Below are 25346 nucleotides of genomic sequence, written 5' to 3'. Positions count from 1 at the left end.
CTGATTCTGCTCCTGATTGTTTCTTCCTATCTGTCTGACTGCACTTTTACAGTATCTTGGAAGGGCCTGATGTCTCTTCCTCCATCGTTTCCCCTTGGGGTTCCACAGGGCTTCTGTGTACCCTGTCCTTTAGCTTGTTTACTCATGAATTTCGGTTTTTAGGCACATTGTTATTCTGATATCTGGATTGCACTTTCCCCTCCTTCTTTCACTGACTTTTAACATCAACGGTTATCTTCTTTTTTATCATCTATTAAATCTTGGATGACTTCTCACTTTCTTCATCTCTAACTCCAAAAGCACTGACATTTTGCTCTTTTCAGTCCAACTCCAGCTATCTCTCTTGTTTCTTAAAGTGAATCTAACTTTTCCCGTCAAGAACACATTGTTTCTGTTTCGTGCATTTGCCAGTTTCAACTCTTTAATGTTTGGAAACTGCCTGATCTGTTAAACATTTCTTGTACTGAACTATTATGACAAACCTTGGTTCTCTCTCGTTCATTAGCTGCTCACTTCATGCGGCTTTACTTGATTATGCTTTGTTATCATTCCGTTCTGGTTTGCATTCTGTCATTTTCAGTTTTATTTCCTTTGCATAATATTTATTCATGCTCTTGCTCCAGATTATCCTGGCTGTTCTTTCCCTTCGAATCGTTTTTGTTCCCAGTTTCTCCTTACATCTGTTTGCCTTCTCACCTTGGTCAATTTCAATTCTTGCCACCAAAACCTTTGAAGGATCTTCCTTTGGATGGTCAACTATGACCTATTTCGAGTGTGCACAAGAATCTTTCAAAACAACATCTGTAGAACAATATTGTTCCAGATAATTTCAGCAAAAACATTGTTTTGCATAATTGTTGGTGGTCTGTTTTGGAGTTCTATGCTTGATTTTTTGCTTGCATACTGTTGTGCCGTGATGTTCATTTCATGAACAGTGCTTTTGATAAGAGTTATATCAATCAGGGATATCATTTCACCAAAATGCCAGGAGTAGCGGAAGTGATATCACACAACCCTTGACCCCTGATAACATCACAGGAAGTGATGTCATTTGACCCCACCCCAAACTGATATCGCGGGAAGCGAAGGAACACAACCTTTCACACGTTGACAAAACAACGGCATCACATAGCATTGTACACTACGAAAACTATGGTTACAATATCACTATAATGTAATGGACATTTCATACAAGAATGGATCACCATATGTATCGATAAGATCAGTGTGAATAGGCCCATATTACCAAAATACTGTGAATGCAAGCAGACGTCCATGACCAAATGATAATGATGTGTTATTATATAGCATTTACGCGTAAGCGCTTTATATAGAAAAAATATACACCCAATATCACCCAACCTGTGTTGGTACTCATTTATCGACCTCAAAAGGATGAAAGGCTGAGTTGAGACGTTTAAGAACAGGCTAAATCAGTGACTCACCCCCTGAAGTGTGCCTGAAATAAACCTTTAGTGAGTCTAGCAATTATTGTATAGAATTCCAGAAAGACACATTATTTGGTATTCCTATTCTTTCTTATTTAGGGTCAGTGCTGAAAGTGTTAGACTTGTGGCACTCCTGTTCTTATTTTTCTTCTTCTTCTTAAGGGGCCTGAACAAGAAAGCCAGTCACTCCAGAAGTAAAGAGCCACATGGTGCTGGCCACAGCCCAGGAGCTTGCACTACAAAAAAAAAAAGAAAAAAATAACTTTTTTTTTTGTTTTTTTTTAGAGGTCGCAAGGGAGACCTCAGAGGCGACCCCTAAATGACGTCCCTGATATCAATAGCCCTACTTAAATAAATAAATCAAACATGGCAAGATAAAACTATTCATCAGCATCAGTATATTCAGCCATGTGTCTCCCGTGTTCAGGGAGCTAAGCTGGGGGCTAATACCATCTTGAATCTTCATTAAAAAAGCATGGCTTAGAATCAAGGCAGGTTTCAACTCAAGCGCCACCACACAGCGCTGAAAATCTAGCCATCTCCAGGGGTTACTGGCATCTCAGAAGCCGCACCACTGCAAGAGTGGAATGCCAAAATTGCCGAAGAGAGAGAACTAAGGTATAGGCCTTCTCAGAATTAGGGGCCATTTTTGCTGGCAGGGCAACAGAGATTCTTTAGGGGGCTCGTCCATTATAAACAAAACAAGGTCAGCGAAGGCTTGTCATTTTTGTCATTCAAGGTGTGCGAGTATTGCTTCCATTTGGTGGGAGAGTACTGAGGAGCCCAAACCAAATGTATTAGGCTTTTAGGGAAGGAGAGTTCTCTTCCTGGGAACAAAATAATGGGTTGTAATGGTGCATTTTGTGGCAAGAGTTATGAGAAAAAGTGGGTAATAGCCCATTAATTATTAAGGTTTTTTTTCAGGCTGTCTGTGTCTAAATATATGCTAGTATTGCTTAGTTAAACACTTTCAGGATGGACCCCACAATCCATGTTAGCGTGGTCGTGTAAAGGTTTTTTACAGCGCCTGGGTAGCAAGCGTATGACTGCATTGTCCTGTAAAACACTTTTGTCTTACTATGTGTGCCAGTGTTGCCACCGAAAAACACTTTCATGACGGTGCCCGTAACATATGCAGTGCATAAGTGCATTCAGCTGTCTGTGTCCACAACATATGTCCGCAAGGCCAAATAACGCACTTTTTCATGTTGTTGTTTCCTAAATATATATGTATCACGCTTTAAAGCACACTTTCATGATGTTTCCCGCAATCCATGCCAAAACATATTCATCATGCCGGTGAAATCCCACCACCCTATAAACAACATGCATGCACCGCGCTTCCGCACATAATGTCACACATGCATAAATGCACACAGACGCAGTCACAAAAACACATGCACCTTTGTTCTTCTTTGTATACACATACACACTGCAGATTCACTCCGACGTGTGCACTCATTCTCTTTCGGTGCACACACGCTACACACACACACACACACTGAATTTATGACACACAATCAAGCACGTGTTTTCATTTTTAAATGCGCTTTCACAAAAGAATGATGCCCTTTCTCCCTCCAGGACTCCTCCTTGGTCTCACTAACAAAGCGATTCATGTACTAAGCGCAATGGATGGTTTGCTGGGGTGGGGCATGGCAGCGAAGCTTGATCTGGGAAAGGAGGTACAGAGGGGGACAGCACCATCAATACATGGCCACAAATCAAGCAAGATGCACACACTGCAATGGTCCTGAGCTCACAGCACGGGTCACCCAACATCCTCCAGCTTCGTTCATGAAAGAGATACATTCACACTTCGAGTCAGGGCCATTGGACAGGGGGTTGGAGGTAGGCCTGCTTTTGAATGCAAGGATAGAAATGGTGTTACATTCAGGCCAGGGCCCAGTGAAGTCGGGAGTAGGAAGAGTACACTATGACATGGAGGGTAGGCAAGAGGGGTGTCAGCCTCCCAATCCCACTCCAGCTGTGCCACTGCTGCTCCTTATATGTGCTTTTACTGTGCAACAGTGTCACCACACATCTGCGGTTCAGTGAAGAACTCAAGACACTACTGTTGAAGCAATTTCTCAACTAAGGCTTAAAACACCTGAGCAACAGACATCAAACCTCATTTCTCCATCTGCAGAGTGAGTTCTGCCTCCAATTCATTCTTTTCTGGGTCTATCCTACTAAGTATAGTTCCCGGCCCATTGATCCCTCGATGGGGTTGTTCATTATAAAAATACTACATGCATATTGCATATGTCGCGCTCTGAAAAACCTGTGTACGAGCGCGATATAAATAAAATATCATATCTCATCATATGGTGGGATTTGAACATGTGACCTCAGATTCCAGCATCTAGCAATTTACACTGTTGAGCTATCCTTAGCTGAGTCCTGGACTGATAAAGGTGCAGAGTTGTGTCAAAGGGGCATGTGTTAAGGCAGGGCTGAGTGCAGGTTCTGGCCATAAGCATTGGAACCATAGTATTGATTTATGTTGAGTTGATCTGACAAGTACATATTTGATTCCAGGCTGCAAGGACAAGAGTTAGGACATTCCAAACCATTTGCAGAAGGACTTACGCATGGGTTAATGAATGATTGTTTGTAACTGGAAAACCGTTTTTTTTTGGATAGGGTTCAATCTAATTAGAGCAGGTTCGCGAACACAGTGTACCTAACACATGGACATCGGACCTGGCACTAACCAGCTAGACTGATTCAAAGGGAGTGTGTCCTTCCACACACTAGAGTAAGATGGACATCGGAGGCCTAAGGCTCTTGGAAGGTCATAATTGGATGAACGCTGAACCACTTCACTTGCACGTTCTGAACACTCACAAGGCATAGTAGATTCGTCTTCCCCTCCCCATTGTCTCTTATTTTGTTGTATTTAATTAGTTAACACTGTTGTAATTCCATTGTCTATCAGCCCCTGTCCCCTCCCTGTTGCCCTGTGGGCGCTTTGAAACAATCCTGTATAAGCGTCTATAAAGGTAACAATAAATAAATAAATACATACATAATTAAATACATAAATAAATATGAGGGTCGCCTCAACTACTGAGTTCGTCCTCCTGCTGAAGTGGGTTAGTCTCTGTTGAGTTCATGAGATATACTCGATACTGGTGGACCAGAAACAGCTTTGTGTGCACTCCACCAAAGGTCCCCACATTCGCCAATTGGCCTTGTGTCATCAGGTGCATTGTCAATCAATCGTGGCTTTTTAGACAATCATGGATTTATAGAAGACTTGTTGGCTAAAAAGCAAGGACAGGATAAAGTTAGTTTGCAGTGAATTGACAACCCGTAATTATCATGTATTATTTTATTATTTATTTTAATTGGTTTATTTCAGACCTTTGCAAATAATTGAATCAGCAACAAAATAGTAGATCGATAATTCATGTAGATTCATATAACAAAGGAGAAAAAGAAAGGACAATGTAAAAAAAAAGAATTCATAGCATAAAAAAGAGAAACTATTCACAATATGTAGACAATGCACACTAGATTGCAACAATAACAATAAAAAAGAAACAATAAAACCAATGCAATTTCAAAACAGAGATCAGATATGCGTTTGTTTCACATATTTCAAAGAGATCTATCAGGGTACAATACATGTCAGTACCTACATTCCAGATACTTTCAGATCTAGAGATTCAGGGGCTGATTCATGGAACAAACGTGCGCCGAAAATCTACGCGCAAGCAGGCGCAAGCAGGCCCAAGCGGAAAAAAAGAGGCGCACAAGCACGCGTGCGATTCATGGAAGTCCCTGCGCGTGTCTTCCTCGGGATGTGCGCCAAACCCGTGCATGGCGCACACGTCACTGCAACATCCCGAAAGACGTGCGCGACGCGCACAGTGAAAGCGCACAACCTCTGCGCATACACTAGAAAGTGGGCGGAACACGGGGCGTAACGCGCGGAATGGGGAACAACTCGCAAAAACAAGGGCGTAACTGGGGATGTACTGCAGGGAAGCAGACGGAACGCCCACACGCACCCGAACCACACGTATTCATGGAATCGAATAGGGCAAAGCCACGCACAGCGAAAGACACGCACAAGCCCAAACACGTCCGCCACACGAAGGCAGGCGGTAGCGTCCCTGCGCATTACAAAAGTGGCAACATACAGCAATAGTGCCTGTGCGAGCGGGGCACGTGTATTTCGGGGTTGCGCGGGAAGTTACACACGCGATTGAGCGGGGTACGTGTATTTCAGGGGTTCGCGTGAACTTTCTCACGCGATCGGGCCTGGGGGAGCGTGCTACGTGCATTTCAGGGGTTCGCGTGAAGTTCCTCATGCGATCGGGCCTGGGGGAGCGGGCTACGTGTATTTCAGGGGTTCGCGTGAAGTTTCTCACGCGATCGGGCCTGGGGGAGCGGGCTACGTGTATTTCAGGGGTTCGCGTGAAGTTTCTCACGCGATCGGGCCTGGGGGAGCGGGCTACGTGTATTTCAGGGGTTCGCGTGAAGTTCCTCACGCGATTGGGCCTGGGGGAGCGGGCTATGTGTATTTCAGGGGTTCGCGTGAAGTTCCTCACGCGATCGGACCTGGGGGAGCGGGCTACGTGTATTTCAAGGGTTCGCGTGAAGTTTCTCACGCGATCGGGCCTGGGGGAGCGGGCTACGTGTATTTCAGGGGTTCGCGTGAAGTTCCTCACGCGATCGGGCCTGGGGGAGCGGGCTACGTGTATTTCAGGGGTTCGCGTGAAGGTTCTCACGCGATCGGGCCTGGGGGAGCGGGCTACGTGTATTTCAGGGGTTCGCGTGAAGTTCCTCATGCGATCGGGCCTGGGGGAGCGGGCTACGTGTATTTCAGGAGCGGGGTACCACTCACCGTCTGCCTTGCGTGTAGTAGAACGCGTAGCCAACACCCGCTGTGAAGTAATAGCGTGTGAACCCCAACGGATGGAAAACACACGCACCGCACGAAAAGCACGTACAGAACATAAAGGCACGCGGGATCTCCAAGCCCTGCCAGGGAAAAGCCCGTGCGCAAAACGTCACAGACATGCTTACGCTGTAAGGGCCTTTGGTCCAATGAAATCACGTACGCGTGCTGACGCGCTTACGCGCTAAGGGCCTTTCCTCGAATTACACGCTGACGTGCAGATTTTTCACGTGCCAAATCACTCCGTATCAAGCTGGCCACGCGAAAACACACGGAAGACCACGCTCCTGCCCAGAAGGCCGAATCACTGCCCCCCACTGCCCCGAGCAGCCTCCCACGTGCCATCTGCTGCTGCCTGCCTGCCTGCCTGCTGCCACCGTGCCCTGCCATTTGGTGCCTGCACATCAGCCATCTGCAGGGGTCCAGTTGCTGTGTCCACCCCTGCTGGTACAGAAGACTCCCGACTCGAATAACATCGCTCCACAGCCCAGCCCCAGGACCCAGTTGCCCACCCACTCCTGCCCCTGGGGTTGCCATGTCGGGCACATCCACATCTGACCCCAGTGGCAACCCCCGGCCAGAGGGGCAGAGGGGCACCAGCTTCACTGCCACCGAAGTTGGTGTCCTGGTGGAGCAAGTCCTGGGGCAGTATGATGCCCTCTTCGGATCGTCCCGCGCCAACAGGGAAGGACGGGATAGGATCTGGGCCGACTGTGTGGTTGCCATCAACGCGGAGGGGGTGGCAACCCGCACCATCCAGAAGGTCAAGAAGCGCTGGGAGGACTTGAGGTCCAGGACCCTCGTGAAGGCCCGGCGCCTCGTGGAGGGGGGCCGGGGCCGCATGAGTTCCATCCAGTTGAGGGTCCTGGAACGCGCACACCCAGCGCTCCACGCCCAGGTCCTTGAGAGGGAGACCCGTCTGGAGTTGAGCGGTAAGTGGCCAAGCATTGCTGTGTGAGACAGGGCATGTTGCAGTGTGCTGGTTGTCGGATACTTGCCTGCATGTGTGACATAGGCCATGTACGCATGTATGTGTGCAGGGACATCATGGGAATGCATGTGCGACCTGTAATGTGTGAACCGCACGGTTGTTGCATGTGTTTGAATGCGACATGGGGAGCCCTGTGCAGATTGCACACATGAGAGCATGGCAGTCTCTGTTCCTGGACATGGGTGGGGCGAGGGATGGGTGCTGATGCCAGATACATATGTGGTATCCATGTCTGTGTGCCTGACCTGCGTGTCTGTGACTTGTGAGTGCCATGGATGCATGACACATGTCTGTGACAATGTACAGATTCACTGATGCAGCCTAGTCATCCTTGTATGCACTGTGATTGGGGTGTACGGGGCCAGATGGATGTGACTGAGGTGAAGTGTGTGCATGTGATAGGCATGACCCATGATGCATGTGAGTCCCATTACATTGTATGATTCGAGAGTCCATTGGACATGCATTGAAATGTCCATGGCACGCACCATGACTGTCACTGTGTGTGTTTTGCCTGGACTGACACATGTGTTGTGGTGTGACATGATGGAAGTGTACTTTGACAGTGGCACTCATCTGCTATTGCTTCCTGTCTAGGGGACCATTGTACAGTACCCTGATGCTTGTGTTCTATGTCTCCCTCTACGCAGCGGCTAGTGAAGGAGAGGGCGGATACGGCGCTGTGGAGCAAGGCGGCGGGGATGCCCGCACGGCTGCAGCGGAAGGGGTGGGTGAGCCCCCACAGGGGCCTGCTACGGCCGTAGACGGCGAGGAGCCATCCAGGTTGGTGGTTTCCAAAGAGGAGGAGGAGGCCGCCACTGAGGCGCACATGGGGCCTGGTGGGGGCATCCCTGCTGGTGCAAGTGGTGCAGTCCAGGGGCAGGGGCAGGAGGCAGCACAGGTCACCGTGGAGGGGCCTGTGCATGTCGCTGTCCCTGAACCTGTGGGTGCACCACCTTGCACCAGCAGGGATGCCCCGTCCCAGGCCTGTCCGCAGGTAGAGGGGATGTCCATGTCATCTGACTCCCCTCCACCTGCGGACGAGGGGACCCCTGGCCGTGTGGAGAAGGTCCTGATTGGGGTCGCGATGCGCACGGCTGTGATTCGTGATGCCGTGCGTGCTTCCCAGGAGGAGCACGCACGTCATCACGAAGAGCACCGTGCCGACGTGGCCCAATTGGGATCGGCCATGTTCAGGGGTTTCCTGCATGTGTCGGCCAATCTGGCGGCCCTCTCCTCCTCTGTGGAGACTATACGCCAGTCGTTCTCCTTGCCGTCTTCCGGCCCAGATGCCACCAGGGCCCCCTGTGGACCTGCCCTGACCAATGCAGCCAGCTCGGTGGGGATCCCATCCCTGCCACAGTCGGGAGTCAGAGGTCCAGCAGGGGTGGACAACACAGCAACTGGACCCCAGCAGATGGAGGATGTGACGGCATCATCGGGCAGGGCACGTGCACGACGGCGTCGGTGGTTTCCATCATCCTGGATGCCGTCGTGCTGGCAGAGGCAGTGGCGTCGGAGGCAGCAGCAGGCTCGACGTGGGAGGCATCATGGCTCGGGGCCATCAAGATCAGAGGGGCAGGCATCGGCCGGAGGGCAGGAGAACCCTGGGATGGTAGTGTCTTCTGTGTGGGAGCAGTTGGTCCAGCGGATAGGTGCGGAGCGGCAGCGGGCGGAAGAGGAGCGGCTCACCATGGTCAGGGCGGAGTTCTCCATGCGTCGGGCGTTGAGGCGGGCTGAGTGCCTCGAGGAAGCTCGCAGGGAGTTTGAGGTGAACATGGGGTTATCCCTGTGAGACCTCGGGGCCAGGACAGAGTCCCGCCTCCAGGACATCGACATGGAGTTCGATGATGCCCTGGCCGGCAACATCAAAGAGTGAGCCGCAGGACTTGCCCGCTGCCATTGTATATAGTTATATAGTTAGTGGTAGGTTTCCTTTAAATTATTATTTTTTTTATTTGGTTGCGATTGGACAATGCGCCACTTTTTTGTATATAGTTCAGTTTTTAGTTAGTTGACATAGTTAGGTTTCATTTGGTTGGGCTCATGGACCCGGGATTGTCTTGTATATAGTTCTTCTATGGATTTTTTGATTTTTTGGATTTTTTTCACGGACATTCATCTTCTTTTTGTTGTTTTGCTTTGTGGTTTTTCTAATTTCATTTCCATTCTAGTTGATTTTCAATACATTTTTATTTTCATCCTTCAATGTGTCGTATCATCTCATTACTTTCATGCATGTCATGTTGGGTGTTTTAACATTCACTTGCAGCCATTGTGTGTGACAGACATGTGTTCATTTGCATTATTTACATTGGGTGTGTAACATGTAATTGCCTTTGATATGTGGGTGGATGTGATAGTTGGTTGGGCCTTTTGGCAGGGGAGGATGGCCATTACGGACATGATTGGGGATTGTTGGGACCCAGGTGCAGGGGGGCATGGATGGGACATGGGCGAGGGCCTGGTGGAGGGTGCCCCGCAATGCTGGAGGGTGAGGGTGGTGGGGGACATGAGTTGGACATGGGTGGGGGCCTGCTGGCAGGTGCCCCACAGTGCTGGGGGGTGGGGGTGGTGGGGGACATGAGTTGGACATGGCTGGGGGCCTGCTGGCAGGTGCCCCACAGTGCTGGGGGGTAGGGGTGGTGGGGGACATGAGTTGGACATGGGTGGGGGCCTGCTGGCAGGTGCCCCACAGTGCTGGGGCGTGGGGGTGGTGGGGGACATGAGTTGGACATGGGTGGGGGCCTGCTGGCAGGTGCCCCACAGTGCTGGGGGGTGGGGGTGGTGGGGGACATGAGTTGGACATGGGTGGGGGCCTGCTCGCAGGTGCCCCACAGTGCTGGGGGGTGGGGGTGGTGGGGGACATGAGTTGGTGTTCATTAGTTCAAGGAGACATGTGCCTTTGCTGGGGGGCATGCCCATGTTGGGTGGGCTGCCTGCGGGACATGACCAGGGATGCAGGGTAGTCCCCTGTGGTGTGGGTTGCCTGCAGGGGCCGTGGAGGATGTACAGGGAACACCTGGGAGGACCCACACTGTCAAATCACATGTAGGACTCCCCGGCACCCCTGAAATACATGTACCCTGCTGAAATCGCGTGTAAAACTTCCCGCGCACCCCTGGAATACACGCGCCCAGGCTATTCGCGTGTGGAACTTCCCGCGCACCCCTGAAATACACGCGCCCAGGCTATTCGCGTGTGGAACTTCCCGCGCACCCCTGAAATACACGCGCCCAGGCTATTCGCGTGTGGAACTTCCTGCGCACCCCTGGAATACACGTACCGTGCTGGAATCGCGTGTGTAACTTCCCCTGCACCCTGAAATACACGTACCCTGCTAATATCGCGTGTGGAACTTCCCGCGCACCCCTGAAATACGCGTACCCTGCTCGCACGGGGCCAATCGCTTGAGGTACTTCCCGCGCACCCCAGTGATACACGTAGCCCACTTGCTGTGCTGGTACAGGGTTAGCGCAGCCCTTTGCGCTGGATTGGGTATGTTGATGGCTTTTCCCTGCGCGGGAGGCGTTCTTGGGGGCGTAACTGCCGCTGCTGCAGGGTCGCTGCGCCACTGTGCGCCACGGCTAGTTTTGGTGGCTGGAATCCATGAATACGTTGTGCGCGGAAATGGATTTCAGCGCATGCGGCTGGCGCAGGGATTCGCACGCGCACACTGTGCGCCAGCCGCGTGCGCCACTTGTGCGCTGAATTCTATGAATTACCCCCTCAGTGATTTAATAAAACCTGAAAGAGCAAGCCCTTCACAAGTATTGTGAATTTCAAGACAGTGCTTCCATATAAAATTATCATCAAACATAGTTAAATTCATTGCAAGGGGCTCCAGGTACTTAGCTCTCAGGCCCTGTAGTGGTGCGCACTCAACCAAAAGGTGCCTTAAGGTCTCCAGTTTTTCCGTGCAGAACCTGCAACCAGCTGAATCTGCCAAAATTAGGGCTCTCCGCAATTGGATTTCCCTAGTAGGTAATACATTCCACCTAGCCCTTAATAAGATACCTGTATAACAGGGATTTGGAAATTGAAACAGGATCTCAGTTGAGGAGCCTCTGCGTCTATGCTCATGAGCTAGATGACTCAAGGATGATAAGAATGAAAAGCATAGGTGGTCCGGGTCCAATCAAAATCAAACAAGGCTCGCTTAGCCTTCATAGAGTTTGAAATCAAGGTCTCCATGGTCACGCCTATCTCGTTTAGGACATATTCTGAGCTCATCTTAAAGTTACTTAGTACTCGAGAATGATCCAAATTTCTACCCATTAGTTCGTATAGTGAATTTCGAAGAGGAGCCTTCATTTGCGAGTACAATGAGAGGCAGGCCCATTGCACCCGTGCCCACAGGGATACAATGTCCAATTCAAAGCGGATAGCTGACAACGGCACCAAGTTAGGGACCCCAAATATTCTCCTCCATATTGTCCCCTCAATTCTGTTCAAGGTTTTACAATTATTGTCAGATTTTAATTCTAGCCCATGGATTAATTTTGGACAATTTTACCTTCATAAAACATCATTGCAGGTTTGAGAGACAATCTTCCGAACTTTCGATAGATCTTTACAATCTGGGCTTCCAATAGTTTTGCCTTGTGAATAAGGGCCTCAGTTACTATCTTAGATCCCCTATAAGCAGAAAAATTGAAGCCCAGATATTGGACTGTGTCCAAAAGATTGAGGGACATACCTCCAACACAGCACACAGATCCTTTAAATTGTGCCTTCGCTTTTCTAAAGCGCAGGATCTTCATTTTAGTAGGATTGATAAACAATCCATTATCCTTGGCATAATTCTCAAAGTTGTTCAGTGGTCTTTGCAGCCCGACCTTAGTGAGGTCAAAAATAAGCAGGCCGTCTGCATAAGCAAGCCATACAATGTTGTCTTTCCAATCCTTGGAGCAACCAGCCCTTCTTTGGCAAGTGATAGCATGACATCGGAGAAATACTGATTAAATAGACAGGGAGTCAAGGAGCCAGGACAGAACCCTGTCTCACTCCCCGGTTAGATCGTGTTCTCCTCGAAATATCCCCCTTTTGGCTAAGACGATCCTGAATCCCACAATTTTCCTATACCCCACTAACCAATCTCAGAAGCCTAGCAGGCATCCGTCATTTAGCCAGTTTGGCACATAATCGGCCACGGTCAATGCAATCAAATGCGGCCGTCAGGTCTATCGAGGCCAAATAGGTACACCCCCTAGTTTGTGACCATGCCTCTTCTTGGATACATTTAAGAACGAGGCCATTCATATTGGTAGAGTGACCTTTCCTAAAGCCAGTCTGAATTCATCCAGGGGGTGGACAGCAGAGGCCCAATCTTCAAGATGTGAGAGCAGGGAATGCCGAAAAGCTTTTACATCAGCGTCAATTAGTGACATTGGTCGATAGTTACTAGGGTCAGTCCTGCTCCCACACTTGAAGATGGGGACCACATATTCCAGGAACTAGGTGTAATCCCTGTTTTCAGAATATCTTTGAATTCCAAGTACAAGAGATTCGCCCAGATGTCACTCTCATCTTTAAAGGTGTTAGTAAGCCCATTAGGTCCTGGGGCTCGAGATCTCTTGCACTTGGTGATCAAATCATGTGAATAGTATCTAAATCCAATTGGGGTTCCCAAATAACAGTTCCTGCCTCTTCCTGGATAGTCACATTCAAAATTGAAGGTGGCCCAAACCTATCCTCATAAAACTGCACCCAGTCCTGTTCTGATACTGAGTTGAGTTGCAAGATTGTGTAATTTGGGTCTTGCTCATTGACTAAGTGCCAAAAGGCACAAACTTCAGCATTGATCAGAATCCCCAACATCATTTCTGCGTCACACTGAAGGAGAGTATGCTTCGATGCTTTGCAATATTTCTTATAGACCTGTCTAGCCTTCCTAATACGTTCCTTACAGAGTAACTGGTTAGAATTAATGTGATTAATAGATCTTATCTCCCTCCTCAGGCTCTTTTTTGCATCTGCTAATTCAATGCAATAGGAATGAGTGTGTCTGACTATTCGTTTTCTTGAGTTTCTAGTCCCTGCCGCTCGATCAATTACTAATGCGCCAACAAACTTCTTGAACTCATTTGCATTAAAGTTATTGAGTTTCCATTCAAATATTGATAAATTAAGTATGTTCCTTAAATTGGATTCAGAAGATGGATATTAAAATCAGTCCATCGAAGTGCATTGCCAGCCGTGTTAACAGTGACTAGCGGCTGTGACTGGAATTCTCTAGTAGCCAATACCCAATCAAATCGGGACGTCAAGATTGAGGGATCGCTCCAGTCATTTCTCGATACATTGAATTACTGGCAATGGTTCATAAGTAAAGGGTCAACATAGAAATAGTCAATATGAGAAGAGCTATTACCTCTATGCCACGTGTGCCAATCTATGGCCATTTGTGAATCAGCCTTCCTTCCAACTAGAGGTTGCAGTCCCTGACCCTCGAGCCCTACTTTCCATATTTGGCCAAAAGATCTCTTATGTAGGTGCCCACCAATTGGCTCTTCAAAGTTCCAAAGAGATTGTTGGGGATCACAATCAGCATTGAAGTCACCAGCCGCAATGGTTCTCCCAATCGTAGTGCTCCCAGCCCAATCATCAATTACATTGCTCATTTTCTCCACAAAGGACTCTAGTTGTGCAATGTGCTTATGCCAGTAGATGTTAATAATTAACATTTTAACCTTATCATCTGTAGAGGAGAACTCAACTCCCAAGGCACCAAATGGTAAATTTACATATTTTTCCCCACTTAGACCCAAGGTATTATCAATTTCATTGAGCAGACCCCCTGATTGCACAAACACACTAAATCCATCCAAAACAGGGGGAGAGGTCAGCCATGTCTCCTGTAAACATATGAAATTTGCGAGTCTCAAAATATTCATACAAGACAGGTTGGAGAAAGGGGGGAATTGCTCCGAGTGTTCCAAGATTTCAGACTTAGCGACAATTTCTTGTGAGCAGCAGTGGTACCAATTTTCCTATTACCGGAAACATTTTTTTCACAATGAAGAGATTATGGGTGTCCAGTCCATATCCTTCCCACCCCCTTTATCCAGTCTCTTGATAACATTTGCTGTATCCAACTCATGCAGTACCTTATTGTGGGAATCACCATTAGGATTCTGGCCCCTTAGCTCCCCATCCACCAACTGGAATTCAAATCCCAGAGCAAACAGGGCCTCAGCCTGAGTAAGGATAAGCTCCCTCACCAAAGGAGAGGCCAGGTGGATTAAACTGATACCCACATGGTCTTTCTCCGGGATGGAGACTCTCCCAATATCAGATGAGGCCACTAAGGCAGGGGAAGGGATTGTTGAGAAAGTAGTGAGGATATTAGGGCAATTGAGATACACATTTTGACTAGGATCAAGTTTGCTACTGATCCTAATTTGAAAGAGCCCATTTTTGTTGCCCTTTTCCCCCAGTCCCAATCCCAAGCGGCCACTAGATTTAATCATGTTTTGACCATTTCCTTTAATGTTGACTGAGGGAATATGTGGCCTGCCGCTACTATTAGGTAGAAGCTTAGGACTGTCCCTAGGGACATATCTGGTGGGGTAGTGAAGTTGTTCTAATAGATCCTTCATCCCGGTGGAAACTCATGGGTAATTATACTCGGCTGGTACGTCAACCAAATCCTCCAAGTGTCTTGATTTCCCACTACCACACCCTGCCTTTATGTTACAGGAACTTAATCCAATGACTGGGGTGGGCATTAAATCGACAATTGGCAGCCCCAGATCCTCAGTATAACACGAAGACACCGGCTGATCAACCCCATATTTTTGGGTAGAGTAAATTGAGGTAGATGCTCCCTCACTAGGGTCCTATATGGATTCAACACGTTCACGAATGTCCCCAGGTGGGTGTATTGCCACAGATCCCCCAAATGTTAATCGCCCGGATATGGGTATTACAGCCTTTTCTCCGACTACCAAAGCAGAGCCGGTAGCCATCAATTTTCTCCCTACCGGAGATTTACTGCAGTCCTCCGTACTAAAAAGGTACCCATGGGGAAAGGATCTCATTGTCATTCCCAAAATTCAACCTCCCCCCTTGTCAGTTGGATTGGAGTCAGTTTGGACCATAGAGTCAACCACTTTAATTTTTAGTGGTGGCTCAGGGTACAATGTTCCATGTTCGACCAACGGTGACAGTCTGGTACCGAAGAGGGTTCTGTGAGCAGCTCTTAAAGAAAGAGCCCAATTGTTTCTCGCCCCCAGTTTAGGTCGCATCAATTTCCCATTGGGAACAGTCCCATGTTTCTTGGCTATCGAGGCGGCAATTGGCGCCTCCTCATCCCCCTCAATCCCTTTGCTCCCATCCCCGGCCTTGGAAGATTCGTTATTAAGATCAATATTGGGGGAAATAGGATCATCAAAGCCTGGGGCAGGGGAACTAGTAGGAATCACACTCAAACCAGGTACCGGGTCCAAGGTCAAATTAGTCACAGTAACATTCACAATTGCTTCATCAGAGATTTCAATAATGTCCTCAGAGTCAGTAATCAAGATGGGGCGTGCAGGCCCAGTAGTTTGATTCACTGGCACCACCTCCATCTCTCTTGTGCCTCGGTCACAATTGCCAAGACAGACATCAGCTGCAAGCTCTTCGAGCTTAATTGTAACGTCGGCCAGAACTGAGTTTGTGGTCTTTAATTCTGCCCAAATTTTGTCATAGAGGGACACAAATACGCTCATCAACTTCTCTCAAAGTATGATGAAGTGCAGGTGAATCATTCTGAGCCCCTGAGCCCATCAAATGAGGCAACTGTTTATGGTGATTCTGGTCATGGCTAGACAAATTCCCAGCAAGCATTCTAACAAGAGGAGTTGGTGAGTCCAAAGTGGGAATATCTCCTCCCTGAAGTATGGCACTTTCAGCCGGTTTAGGCTAGTTAGCCAGTAGATCAATTTCTGCTTGGTCATCCAATTCCATGATGCTTATATCAGTAAGGTCCCTCAGCCCAGAGAAATGAGGTTGTGTTACTGACATGGTAAAATAATGATCCATGATCCATTGCCCGGAAATTGCTCTAAGTCCTGGATAGGTTTGGGGGTTTTAGGTGTTTGAGGTGTTTTAGGTGTTTCATGCTTTATGTCCTGTGCTTCCTTATCAACATGGTGACATTCATCTTGCATGGAAACAGTCTGTAGGGGTGATACAGGCTTGGTATAGTCCAGTAGGCCAGAGGTTAGAATCTCGCCCCCCTCCCGGGGTATAGTCAACATGAAGCAGATACTCGAATGGGCTTTGCACATGGTGGTCAACAGCCGAGGTTTGCCTTCGTAGTTAAAAAATTGAGTAGCAAAGCCTCCTGGCAGTACCTCAGCAGGTTTTATGCACTGGTTTACTGCCATCTGTGCTTGTGGAATAATTAATTATGCCGTCAGATCCTGTGAAATTACTAGTTCCGACCCGGCACCACTGCGTAGCCCGGATCGCATTCTGTTTATTAGAGGACGTAGCGGTTAATCAGCTGAGTCAGCAAAGTCTAGGTCAAAGAGGAATACCAAACGATAGATCCTGCAGTCCCAAGACGCACCAAACACACCAAACACACTAGCTGTAATTCACAGTCCAGGTCCCTAACCAGTCTCAGAGGATTGGGGCATTGAGGAGAGATAAAAGCATGCCGGCAATGAAGTAAGAGGCCCAGGAGTCCAGGAGCCACGTCCCAAAGATAATAAGCAAAAAACGCAGCAAATGCAGCAAACAGCCGCTAACTGCCAGTAACTGCCTCGACTCAACTCCGACTCTGCTTAGCTTCGCCTCGTGGAAAAGCCGGCACTAATAAGCTCCTCCTCCAGTAACGTTGGGTAGAGAGTGAAGAGAACACACTGCCAGTAACTGCCTCGGCTGAACTCCGACTCTGCTTCTGCTCTGCTTCGCCCCATGGACAAGCCGGCACTAATAAGCTCCTCCTCTAGTAACGTTTAGTAAACAGTGAAGAGAACACACTGTAACTGCCTTGACTCAACTCCAACTCCGCTTCGCCTCATGGACAAGCCGGCACTAATAAGCTCCTCCTCCAGTAACTTTTAGTAGGCAGTGAAGAGAACACACTGCCAGTAACTGTCTCGACTCAATTCCGACTCCACTCCCTTAATACCATTCGGGACGTGCAACTGTAGCCAATGTCGTCAGGCTGATTACGATAGTTATTTTCTCATTCTTAATTGTTTTCAAGGACTGTAAGAATGTTACTGTTTTCTCCCATGTTCTCTCCCTACTTGAAGCTCTTGAAACCCTTTGGGCCTCATTCCGAGTGGGCGGTAAGGGATACCGGGCACCGGTAAGGAGACCGGTGCCGGTAATCCCTTACCACCCTACTACGAGGTCCCTTAGCGGGTCCCTCCTTTAACACCTGGTCTGACCAGGCGTTATGGATGGGACCCGTTAAGGGACCTTGAAGCTAATAACGGTACCGCAATTTGCGGTACCATTATTAGCGCCTTCCCCATTCCCATTGAGCCCTATAGGGGCTCAAATGGGAATGGGGAATGGCTTTTTCAATAGGGACTTAGCGGTCCCGCAAAGGTCGGACTACACCGGTAAGTCCCCATTGAACCAAGTCGGAGTCGGTACCGGTATGGGAGGTAGTCGTGGCGCAAATAGCGCCATGACTGCCACCATACTCGGAATGAGGCCCTTTGTGTATAGCCGCTATACAAATAAACAATCAATCAATCAATGGGAGTTTGGAAGAGAGGTCAAACTGATTCACGACATGGCAAAAAAATTGATTGCCATTGGCCTATTGCTATTGGTGCCCTGTTTCCTTTCTATGCTTTTGGTTATTCAGGTAAGACTCCCGCAAATCCTGTGGGGTGGCCAAACGTCCTGCATTTTGTGTTACTGTCCTAAATGCATAGTTTGTGTCGCAACTCTCACACACACTCTCCGGTACATGGAACAGTCCTGACTTTGCTTCGGGCTTGATCAAAGCCTTTCCAACTCTCGCTCACACATTTCTGGGAAAGTTGGACATCATGGCAAGAGCTTCACTCCCTCTGTGTCTGCAAAACACCTTCACACGTTGCTCTGTGCCTGCAGAGCATCGTGATGGCAGCGAGTAGACATCTCTGGAAGGAAGGGGGGCTATTAGCAGGGACTCCTGTCCCTTTCGAAATGCCAGTGGGGGTGATGCGGAATGGGAAGGGTGCATAATGCTGCATGCTGTGCATGGGAGATGTGTGCACACTCACATTACTTTGCGCAGTGCTCCTGTGACCTTCCATGCAGGATGGGGAACATACTGGAAAAGTCATACTCTCTTTGCTCAACATGCTTCCATGATGATTTATAAAGTGAAAGGTTAGTTTATTATGAAAGGCTAGTTCATGGAACGTGTCTCCCTTTCTAGGTATTGGTATAAAGTATTATTTAAACACATGAAACACAACTAAAACCTTAACAAGTATTTATATCAACTAAACCTGGGAAGATATGTGGTCAGGTGCTTAATTTGCCTACATCACATGTTCACTACTTACTGAAAGTCTGCGATATTGGGCAAATCATTTAATCTCACTGTGTTTTACCTGGAGTCCACTATAAGTGAATCTGTAAATAGCTTATATTATTACAATATGTCATGCTATTTTTTTAAAGCCTCACTCATGGTTGCCTTGACTATGGAGTTGCTGAATACATATTAGTGACCATTCATGCATTTCACACCACAGAGTTATATGTCTCTGGGCTTCTTGCAATGTGGCAATGTGGCTTCCCAATGATGCTACTAACGATGAAAGGTTGATGGTGCTGCTTGCAATGCCCTTTTCTGTGAGGTCACTTCTGTTGGTGTCATTACATATAGAAATGAGGAGGTTTGCCTGTCTTTTAACCGCCAGGGCCTGAGCAGGCCTCTCAGAGGACAGTGGCCTGCATGCATAAAGGTCCTAAAGTGTTGGTATTTTTTTTGTGCTGTGTATGTGTTAAAATGCCATCTAGTGTTAATGTTACCAAAAAGCTTGATGGGGGGAAGATGGACACGAATGACACCAAGTGAAACCCGGCGCACCGCGGCCCACTTCCGATGCGCTACCCCGTCTAAAGTGTCCTGCCAAACCATTTTGTAAAGTTGGCGACCCTGTTATCCAGGGATGTGAGAACTAAACTTGGTGAAACATTAATGTCAGCAGATCTTTATTGTTTGACCAAACACTTGTTGAATATTGACACCATTGTATGTAGAGTACCTTAGCTGCAGCATTATTGCTCACATTCCTGGGTACTCCAACACCCCACTCTTAATAGGCCTTGCGTTACGAACGATTTTCTAAAACTGCAATAGGAATTCTGCCCTTTCCAGCAGCTCGCCATCCTTGTCTCAGTCTCCTCCCATCAAAAGGCATTCATTCCACTTCTGCATAAACAGTACTCAGGGTGGGCATTAACTGACCAGTAAATGCCCTTTCCATTAGAAGTGCGAACTGCACTATTAAATGAATCCATTTGACTCCCACTAGCATTGATTACCAGCGCTTGCCAATGCAAATCACCATAACACTGGGGTTCCGCAGTGCTGTCCTAGTTGCACCGCCTTTGACTATGCATCCTATTGATTGTCTAAAGCTGGAAGTGGGAACACACAGGCACGTTTTATTTAATGTGATTGCATTTTACATGCAATCCATTATACCACTTGGTATTCCATTGAGAGCACTGCCATACCCTTTTAACTACAGCACGCCCTAATTTGTCATATGACAGCAGATGACAATACGGCCACTTACTCCACACAACGGTCCTTTGTCAAACCTGGTTTTGCATCAACTGACACTAAAATTACAGCCAAAGCAGTGCAGGATTTGACAAAAGATTAAAGGGTGGCATCCTATTAATTGTAGGAAATTCTCTCTTGGGAGCTAGAACATACTGGTGCATCGTGCAGCCTAATCATTTTTCTTTTCCCATAAAGATGATGTTTTTTAGAAGCAAATAATTCATTTTCGATTGAATGCTCAGCTTGACTTGACTTTATAAAGAAAACCATGTTTCCTGCATTTAAGCAGGCACAGTCAAGAAAAGGTCAGGAGTGGATCTGACACTCAAATCTCATTTGGGCCATAGGTCCCCTTAGGGCCCCAGTGTCCTGTGGTCGCTTAAACATATTTCAGCACTAAATGTCATGCGCTAATAGACAGATTTGAAACATTTCTCCGATTTCCTGGAACTTCACGGTATCTTTCAAGCTTAAAAAAGAAATAGAATTTTTTGCAAATGCATTTTTCTTTTTTTTTCCTACATTGTTACACTGCAGCAAGTAATTGTTTTTGTCAGTGTTACCTGAAATTGACAGTTCACATTAATGAAAATGAGATACCTTGTAGCAGCGAGCAGAGATGCATTGGGGCATTTGCATTGGATGATGGACCGTGGCGCGGGGTCGCGGACGCGCCGCATGACGCCATCTCAAGCTCAGATGCAAAGAAGCCTGGCATAAATAAAAAATAAGACATTGGAGCTAGTGACAAAGAGTGGTTTATCCCTGACCTGGTGAGTCAAAGGCAGACATTCATCTAATGAAAGCCCCCAATCAAGTGGCCTTACCAAGCGCTCCTTCTCCCGGCCCACAAATCTCCGCCAGGAGCTTGATGGATGGACCGGGGCCCTCGCGGAAGCCTGCAATGACAAGTTACAATAACTTTCCCTTGTTTACTGTTGAGAGAAAAGGGCTTAAGGGGATATGGTTTGGGAACACTGGATCAGATGTAATCAATCTTAAACAAGTGTTTATTTTTTATATACATGCTTGGTTCAATAAGATAAGAAATGTCCAGTTTTCAAACACAGAACGAAAACCTGGGTGTAGTCAGCTGAAAAAGTGGACCACTTTTGAATAGTAAAAATAAACGAGGCTCGGGTAAATAAAGTGATTTAAACAAAACCACAAAGTGTGGTGAAGTTGGGAAGTTGGGAGTTGAACTGAGTGGCGATGTAGTCATCGTCGCTATTCTAACTTGTCTCAGCTTGCCAGAAGGAATGGTGCTTTCTGGAATGCTTCATTGACACACTGGCTGCTGTGTCAATCACTCAGTCACTCACAAGTCCCTCTGGGTCTTGGCATATGTTACAGGGCTGTGGCTTGTGGTTGCAGAGCCAAGTGTAGCATCAGAGAGTGTCTTCTTTATTTCCATTGGTGACCTAGTAGGTTGGTATTCATAGCCTTAGCCTGTCCTGGGGTTTGGAGAAATATGGAAGTCATGGAGTAAACTCCACAGGCTGGGGTTCTGCGAGAAAAGAGGAGCCATTGTGCAGGTTGAAAAACATTTTTTCCATTTCAATTGTCACCTTTTCCATGCAGTTTTCACCAACTTCTTCCTCCACAAAGCTGGAGGTGATATGCATTCTCCAGGCTGGCTTCTTCACTAACTACCTCCTCCACAATGACAGAAGTGATATCCATGCTCCATGACGGTCTTCTTCACCAGCTACTTCCTCCACAAAGCTGCAGGTGATATCCATGCACCAGGCGGTCTTCTTCACCAGCTACTACCTTCACAAAGCTGCAGGTGATATCCATGCCCCAGGCGGTCTTCTTCACCAGCTACTGCCTTCACAAAAGTGGATGTGATATCCATGCTCCAGGCAGTCTTCTTCACCATCAACTACCTCTACCAAGCTGGAGGTGATATCCATGCTCCAGGCGGTCTTCTTCACCAGATACTTCCTCCACAAAGCTGGATATGATATCCATGCTCCAGTTGGTCTTCTTCACCAGCTACAACCTTCACAAAGCTGGAGGTGATATCCATGCTCCAGGCGGTCTTCTTCACCAGATACTTCCTCCACAAAGCTGGATGTGATATCCATGCTCCAGGCAGCCTTCTTCACCATCGACTACCTCTACAAAGCTGGGGGTGATATCCATGCTCCAGGCGGTATTCTTCACCAGCTACTTCCTCCACAAAGCTGGAGGTGATATCCATGCTCCAGGATGCTCTTCTTCACCAGCTACTTCCTCCACAAAGCTGGAGGTGATATCTATACTTCAGGATGGTCTTCTTCACCAGCTACTTCCTCCACAAAGCTGCAGGTGATATCCATGCTCCAGGTGGTCTTCTTCACCATCTACCTCCTCCACAAAGCTGGAGGTGATATCCATTTTAGGCCAAAAGCACTGACACTTTTTGGATCTCATTCTAAGTTGGCCGGTGCAGTATTAACGTGCCGGTATTAATGTACACCGGCATGTTACTGCACCGGCCAACTACAAGTTCCCTGGTGAGGTGGCGGAATGACCTACAGCTAAGAGATGGAGGTAATTCTGCCACCTTATCGGCAAACATCGCTGGCATTACAGGTGCCGGTAATTCCAGGGCCTGTAATACCGGCAAAGTCCAGCATTGAGTCTGAAGGGAATCCATGAATGGGTACTTACACTTGCAACCGGCACTTGCAATCTGGCGGTAATTCCACTGCACCGAGTGCCGGTATCAGTAATTCGGTTTGCCGGTTTCCTGGCAGATTTACCACCAGGATACCGGCTGTGATGCTGGAAATGTGTTTAGGAGGGCCAGGCCCTCGAAGTCCTTGTCCTACCACTTCTCCTTATGTTGTCCTGTATTCCACTGATGTCCAGCCTGGGTCACTGGCAGTGCAGTTCTTCATTTTTTTCCATTTGGTGAACAACTCCCATGGGATACCCTTATGGCACCCATTGGTCACGGCAACACCCTTGTATCCATTATGTGTGTTTTTGGGCACCTCAGTGTTACCCACAGAGCAGGGTATGGGCTTGTGTCAGCTGACTTGACCGTGGCTCTGAGTGTCCTCCATTTTTGGGACACCCAGGCCCTGCTATATGAATCAATGGATTCCTGATAGAAGGCAAGATGGCCCCTGTGGCCTCTTGGTTTCTATTGCCTTTTACCTTGTTTCCTAAAGTCCTGGGAAGCCCTGTCTCTGTTCCCTTCCTCTTGATTGGCTGTTGGGTGGAAATAACATATATGGCTCTGGGGCTGCCTCTTGTCAGACTGACTGGAGCCTTCCCAGGGGCTGTGTGTTTTGGGTACACCCTACGGGTGGAACCTGTGTGAATGGAGTCTGAAGTGAACTTACATTCTTGTTAGACGATCCTCTGCACACCAGTTCGCTACACATCAGAACACTGCTCACATATCTCCACCATCCCCTCCCACGGTTCCAGGCTCAGGTGATTCGGTTAACCCAAAGAACCGGAAACCCCGTACCAGCTTTGGTGTACGGGCTCGATTGCAGCCCTTTCTGCATTGGCAATTGCCTTGGAGAGCGTATGGCAGAAGGGGCGGTGTTACGTCACCACGTCGGTCACGTGATCCAGAGTCACGTGTCCTTGTTGGACGTCACATGATCCAGAGACGTCACATGACTCCCAGACACACAGTATAAAGGTCTGGGAGACAGAACACTCATTGCTTCTCAGCTGGCTTCAGACCCTGTTTGGCGTTACTACTTGCTCCTTGCTGTCTTGATCACGGAACTCTACCTCGGACTCCCTCGGACACCCCTTTGGTACCTTTGCTTGGAACTGTTGACCTGTTGCCGGATTTTGGACTTCACCTCGACTTGCCTTTGGATCATCCCTGATTACCTTGCTGAACTTCTACGCCCTTTCCCTTGTTTGGGATTCAAGTCAAGCCCTCTCTCCTACAGGTGGCTAGCCCTTCATCCACGCTAACCTGCGGTTCTACCATTCCAGGGACCGCCGCATCAACTGAGCCTCGAGCCTCTCTACTAGGTTACCTGGGTTACCCTTACACCAAATAGGTAAGACATTTTAGATCCTTTTGTTTATCTGACTGTGTTGTGATTGCCTGGTACTTAACCCCGTTCCTTCTCGACAGCAGCATCGGTGTTCCAGAGGCTCCGTGGATCTGGGAAGACATCTCCCACCTGTGGCCTCAAAGGTCGCACAGCGGGTTTCTATTAAGTTCCCCTGTGCGTCACTTGGGGACAGAGGACTCATCGGTCTACACGACACTCAAGTCAGAACAGACTGAGAAGCCGTATAGTCGTGTTTGACGATGCAGGGATCCACGGAAGAACCCATAGCTGCTTTAGTCCAGGCAATTACAATATTAAGGGCAGATATGGCAGCCGCGAACACAGTGATCCACCAAAGGTTGGATTCCATACAAAGTGTTCAGCATTCCCTTCCTGCAGACCCTGAGTTTGGAGATGCCAGCTCCTTCACTACACCCCCTCCCTTGGCTACTTCTACAGTCCCGACTCCAATGATCCTCCCATCTCCTTCCCCCCTGGCTGCTCCGGAACGCTATCAAGGTGACCCCAAGAAATTCAGAACCTTTGTTAATCAGTGCAAGTTACACTTCTTATGCAGACCTTTGGCTTTTCCTACTTCCACTACTAAAGCCGCCTTTGCCCTCTCCCATTTAGCCGGAACGGCTGCCGCTTGGGCTAATCCCCTGCTAGAGAATAATAGCCCAGTCCTTTACGACTTTGATTTGTTGGTTCTAGAAATGTCTCGAGTATTCGATACTCGACACAAGGCGCAGTCCAGGGATTTGGAGTTTTTGGAACTGACTCAGGGTAGAAGGACTTTGATAGAATACATCACCCGTTTCAATCAGCTAGTTGCAGAAACATCATGGCCAGAAAACAAGCGGGCGGTGGTCTTTTATAGGGGGTTGAGTAACCCCATGAAAGATGCTTTATCAGTGATCCCTTCTATGCCTACTCAGTATCAGGAATTGGTTGATCTCGTCTTGCAGGTAGATGCACGACGATCAGAGCGTAGAGCTGAGTTGGGGGTCTCTTCCCATCCTACTCTTGCTAGTACTCCTGCTTCCAGTACAGAAGAACCTATGCAAGTGGGAGGTTTACGTAGTCCTATCACAACATCAGAGAGGGAACGTAGAAGGGTGGACAATGCATGCTTTTATTGTGGCACCACTGGACATATTGTGAAAGAGTGTCCTCGACGTCCCAAGAAGAGCCAGGATTTTCGGATGGCTCGACCTTAGATCCGGAG

General features: G+C 48.0%; 1 long non-coding RNA gene across 1 annotated transcript in view; it reads right to left on the bottom strand.

Annotated features, from left to right (window-relative positions):
* LOC138471662 (uncharacterized) overlaps nt 1-25346 on the bottom strand; it is a 496524-nt gene that overhangs the window by 204043 nt on the left and 267135 nt on the right. The window contains exon 3 of the long non-coding RNA XR_011268480.1: nt 4480-4717. This is a non-coding gene — a long non-coding RNA (uncharacterized lncRNA). The remainder of the gene's footprint in view (nt 1-4479; nt 4718-25346) is intronic.

The sequence above is a fragment of the Ambystoma mexicanum genome, chromosome 8, assembly GCF_040938575.1.
Source record: "Ambystoma mexicanum isolate Mex_15411 chromosome 8, UKY_AmexF1_1, whole genome shotgun sequence".
NCBI classification, from domain to species: domain Eukaryota; kingdom Metazoa; phylum Chordata; class Amphibia; order Caudata; family Ambystomatidae; genus Ambystoma; species Ambystoma mexicanum.
The sequence above is the reverse complement of the archived record's forward strand: the minus strand, read 5'-3'. Positions and strand labels throughout refer to the sequence as shown.